The sequence below is a fragment of the Panthera tigris genome, chromosome B3 (assembly GCF_018350195.1).
Source record: "Panthera tigris isolate Pti1 chromosome B3, P.tigris_Pti1_mat1.1, whole genome shotgun sequence".
NCBI classification, from domain to species: Eukaryota; Metazoa; Chordata; class Mammalia; order Carnivora; family Felidae; genus Panthera; species Panthera tigris.
In genome coordinates this window covers 128,830,307-128,836,306 of record NC_056665.1, presented here as the reverse complement: position 1 = coordinate 128,836,306, position 6,000 = coordinate 128,830,307, and positions in this window count along the sequence as shown.

Below are 6,000 nucleotides of genomic sequence, written 5' to 3'. Positions count from 1 at the left end.
AGCCTCGAGCCTGCCTAGCCCACTTGTAGCAAGTGTCCTGCTAGGTCATGTTGTGAGAACCTTCCACATTTGATATGTGATGACCTTGCCCTGTGGAAAGGATGAATCCTAACTCTGTTAAACAAGATTCCCCCTGCCCTTGACATTTCCTCATAGTTAACTGTCCGTCACTGACAACTCACTTAACTCCTTGGCTATAAATCCACCCCCTATAAATTCCCCCGCCCCGTCCTTGCTGTGTTCACAGTTGAAGCCACTTCTACACTGAGCTCTCTTTTCCCTGGTTGCAATAGTTTCTAAATAAAATCTGTTTTCGCCACTCTCACTATTGTCTGTCTGCCTTTTCTGGTTCTGCTTACAGTGCGAAGCATTGTGCTAAGTTCTGACCAAAACAACCGTTGTCTCTACTTTCATGGATCTTGTGATGAAACAGGAGATAGTCGTGAAACACACAATCACACAGACAGATGACCACTGAAGCCAGTGTCCTTGATGCAGTTCCAGGGGTAGGTAAGGAGGTAGACACAACTGAATACCGATATCTAGTCAGAGATACGGTTCAAGAAATAAAACTTACCCTAGGTATTTAGGCAAAAAAAAAAAGGTAGATGGAAAATTGTAGGGAGAATTGAAGGAGCAGAAAAAGGGGACCGCCAGTGCAAGTAATCACAGTAAGTTCTAGAACACGTCTGAGTGATTGTTCTCTGGGAATTAGGAAAACTGCTGCTCAGTCCTGCAATTATCCCATCTCAGCTGCTCTTTGCACTCAGGTCTCAGTGAACTTGCTAACTGAAACAGCAGCATAAGCATGGCCTCTGCCTCAGTTTGCCTTTCAAAAAGGCACATCTGATGGTGTTACCTAATTTCCATCTACACCACTGGCAACAGGGGGGTTGGAAATGCCTTTTTAGGCCTGCAGCTTCTTTAATACAGGACAACACCCAGAAGGATGTGAGAACAGATGCTGAGTGCCAATTGACTGTATCCTGTACGCTCTTTGGCAACTCAAGGCCTGCAACTTCTACTTTAAAAAGGGGCGAGGTGGGGGGACTTCAATATGCACCTGCCTAATATATATGCACCAGCATTCTTTATACAAATAGAAATATTTGTATTTCTCCCCAAATGTATTTGTCACTGCGGCCATAGCTGGGCTGTCATCATCTGTCAGCTCCAGTCTTAATCCTAACCTGATAGTCTGTAACTGGAGGACCAAATTACAAACATCATAGTGTATATAAAATTGTAGAGGGAAAAGAAGGTAAAAAGGAAAGTCAGTACATACATAACAGGGCAAGGAAGAAAAGAGGAAGGATTATGAATTCCTTATTCCTTATTCTGCAACTGGTCACAAGATCACAGATGTTGATGACAGTTTATCCCAATCCCATTACCTTTACTTTTGAGTACCTCTCCCAGTACTGAAATTGGTCAGGTGTTTTTGTTTGTTTGTTTGTTTTGCCAGATTCTTGAGTGGTCTTTATTGTTGATGGTTCTGCCTCTACTGGGTTGGTATGGTCTTCCATTTATTTTTATTTATTTATTTTTTCAATATATGACATTTATTGTCAAATTGGTTTCCATACAACACCCAGTGCTCATCCCAACAGGTGCCCTCCTCAATACCCATCACCCACCCTCCATCCCTCCCACCCCCCATCAACCCTCAGTTTGTTCTCAGTTTTTAAGAGTCTCTTATGCTTTGGCTCTCTCCCACTCTAACCTCTTTTTTTTTTTTTCCTTCCCCTCTCCCATGGGTTTCTGTTAAGTTTCTCTTCCATTTAAATTTTGACCAAAAAGGTGATCCTATAGAATTTCCTAGGCTCCAATATACATCTCCTTATCTGTGTAGAAACAACTCTATTTTTCCTTGATAATCAGGATCAGTTGTGCCAGCCAATGCAGTTAACTTCTCCAACTATTGGTTAAGTGGCATGGGAAGACCAAATTATCCAATGTTAATCTTAGAATTCACAGGAATCACTGGTGTGTGTCTTCTTGGAAGAGAAGCAGTCTTCCTTTGAGTGCAAAGATCTTGAAACTATTGCAGCTCAAGGTCATGTGAATAGAAAGGTAAATATTCTGAGTCATCTCTAGATGAAATATAAATGTCTCCTCTCTCAGTTCCATAGCTTGGTTTCCAGACATATACTTTGCATGATTTATATATGTTCTATTGTTAGAAAGCATTCAATTCTGCTGTCTATTACTGACACACACACAAAAAAACTCATAAGATGTGTTATAAAGTTAGTAACCTATGAGCTATGTTAGCCATGTTAAATATCGATAAACAAGTATGTCTTCTGTGTGCTGAACATAGATATAAAGATATGGGAAGACCAAAATCCACCTAATATTCATGATATGCTAAATATACATGAGGTACCTGAGGCACAAAATACTCCTGACACACTAAAAGTACATAAAGCGTATGAGGTACTCAAATTTATGGGGTTGAGGATTAGCCACACATCTGTGAAACCAATCCTGAACCAATGTGTCCTGTCTCTCATAAATGCAAATGAAATACATAGCTGTTAGTGCAACAATTGGCGGTCTACTGCTTTTGCCAGTTAGGCATGGCCCTGTGCTTCTTGGGTAGGGTAAGTTAGCCCCAGAGTACTTCTATCTATTAGAGACCCTTCCTTAGACCTTAAGCTCACTTGCACCTTATTTTAAGAATAGTGTTAACTGATCTCAGCTCTTTCCCCTTACTTTCTGTCATGTTCTTTTTTAAATTTATTTATTTTGAGAGAGAGTGAGAGAAAGCATGAGTAGGAGATGGGTAGAGAGAGAGAAGAAAGAGAATTCCGAGCAGGCTCCACACTGAGTGTGAAGCCAGATGTGGGCTCGATCCCACGACACTGGGAACATGACCTGAGCCAAAATCAAGAGTCAGAGGCTCAACTGACTGAGCCACCCATGCACCCCTGTCATGTGTTTTAAATTGAGTTAGTCGTGTAAGATTTGGGCATCTTAGTTTAGTCTGTGAGCCTCTTTGTATTCAATGACCTCTGGGATAGCTTAAGGTAATTCCCACATGGCATTTAACAATAAAAATGTACCATGTATTGGTCACTAATTCAGATCACATTTCTTATTCTGAAACACTGTGCCCTCATCCCCCCATGGTATCTTCTCCCAAGTGATGCTATAACTGAGTCTTCAATAGTACATTATACTGTTTTAAAAAGCCAGTTGCTTCAGGCAGCTTGTGGCATATGATAACACAAGTGAATCCTATTGACTTGAGTCCATTTTTTCAACCTTTGTATCATAAATGAATGCATTTCCCCAAAACAGTATTGTGTGGGTCACTCTGATAATGTCCCATTAAATAAGTCAACAGATACAGAGGCATGGCCACAAAAAAGGCAAATCCATATCCAGAATTGTCTATTCCAATTTGGATAAATGTTTGCCCTTTCCATAATGGAAGGGGTCCAGTGACATTACCTGTCATCCGATAGATTGCTGGTCCCCCTAGTGAATGGTGATGTGTGAGAGTGTCAGCATTTGTCTCTGCGATTGGCAGCTTGGATATTGATACTGATATGGATACTGATATTGAACTGAACCAAATAAGCCATGTTGTTGAATCTATGTTTTAACCTATATTCTTGCTGTTGTTAATTTTTAATTCATGAATCTACTGAGCAAGCGAGGGGAAGTGGCTATTGAAAGTAACTTATTGACATTCTTATAATGAGTCATTGTATTCACACAATTATTGAGAGTTTCTTCAGCTGGGAATGGCTTCAGAAGAGAATTATGGGACATTAATATCCACATGGACTCTACCAGTTCTAAAAGGTCCTTCCACATACCTCTTTCCTAGATCTCCTTATTACCAGTCTTCCAAATTGTATTCATATGTCTGGCAACCTTCATTTCCAAGCAGAGTGAACAAGCACATGCACTACTCAGTGATCTGCCCACCTGGAAGGTTTCTCATCTCTATAGCTTTTCTGGGGAATAAGCATAGGTTAAAGAAGTGGCAATGCACAAACACATAATCCATTGGTAGGGTAAACAATTGTTCAAACAACAATTTTGAGCACTGAGCCAATCTTATATATACCATTTCTATTTCACGTAGGTTTTTTGTTGCCCAAGCTCAACTTTATGGTTAGTTCATTTTAAGAATGATAGCTATGGTTGCATGGCCACTTGGGGGTCCAATGGTCAAGTGTTTGGCCTGTCTTAGCATCTATTAGCAAAGTAGACTCTTTTTCACAAAAGGATATTAATAATCAATATCAGGAAAAAAACCTGATTTTGTTTCAATACCCAAAAGGTCTACATTATTCATCTCCTATCAGATTTGCAAGATTTTCCAAACGACAAGGCCATTTGCTTCAACCACTTTAGACACCATTGAATTTGCTGCATCATTATGACCAAGTGGCATAGGGAACAGCTTGCAGTTTAGCCTGGATGAGCTAGAGAGTCTCCTCTTCTTCTGGAACAAACAAAATTCACAGCCTTAGCAATTACTTGGTAAAGATATTGTAATAGCACATCCAAAATTAGTATTTTTTTTTTGCTTTCAAACATCCAGAAGCCCACCGAGAAGTGGGCCTGTTTCTTTGGAAGGGGTATTCAGACATGTCTCCCTGAATTTTCAGAAATAGGAAAAAGATGGTAGATCCTGAATTTTCATGAGGTGTTTTCTCCTACCTTGCAGCATGTATGTAAATTACAAAGTTGGCTAGGATATCATATATTCATAGCTCTCCAATTTCAGTCACTTGATGTCATTAAATGGCAGACCTGTGTGACATCTTCTAGTATGGTGAAACAGTCAAGGCCCCTGGAAGGGATGCATGAGATCACCATGAGAAATGTTACTTAACGTGAAAGCAAACCAGTTTGGTGTCTTTGCTTATTGAGATAAAACAAAGAGGTATTTTATGACCATTTCTAGGTTAATAGCTGAAATCAAGATGTCACAGCTCAGCTGATTTTTTCCAATAAAGACCATATTGTCTACAACCATAGCAACTGAAGTCACCACTTGATTAAACTTAGATCTGCCATTCTCCAAAATAGAGCCAACCTCTTCTGGGTGAAAGAAGCAAGTGAAATGGGGATAACGTAGAAATCACTATCCCTACAACTTGACTCTGGGTAACTCTTGGTACGTGGCTATGACACTCCATTGTCATAATTAAAGCCAGGCTCTCATTTGTCATACCTGGGTCATTTCTTCAGTTGTACAATGTAATATGAGTTAAGTTGGCTGGACATCTACTTTATTCATGAAGTTACAATAAATATCCACTCCTAGAAAATGGGTAAGCCATATTTGTACTCCTTTACTCTTGATGCCTATTATAATCACGTCCACCCTATACCTGGTAATAAGTTCTGTCATGTGACCTCTCTCACTCCAGGATTCCATCATTCCCACTTAAACATAGAACCCATTTCAAGGGCAGTATCATTTCTGTCCAAGATAGGACAGCTTCATCAATGTATTGCTAAATGCCTCACTGAAATAAATACCCTTTGGACTCTCATAGGAGACATAATTAGAAGTAAAGTGAATCAGATGATAAATTACTCCTCTGTTCATATGCCCCCAAGTTGCAGATTTTACCACATACCAAAGATTCCTTGCATCTCACCTTCATTTTGTGTGAGCCATTATTGAGTCCAGGTTTTAGGCAACCAATTCAGTAGACAGTTAGAATCACTCTGAGCTGCTTGGGAAAGCACATTAGATGCAGATTCTAGTGGGTGCACACATATTGGTTAATTTCAACCAATATGTTTATGATCTTTCTCATCTGGTGAAACTTCCTTCAAATCTATTGCCACACATATTCCCCAGGTTTCAACTGATAAAAATTAAAAAAAAAAAAACAAAACACCACGACATTTTCCCCATGTTTTAGCCTTTTCCTCCTGGTTCACCCTTTGGCCTCTTCTAACACCCTGGGAACTGATTCTAACTCTAGGTCTGAGAGCAGTAAAGTGGCAAGGACAAGCAAT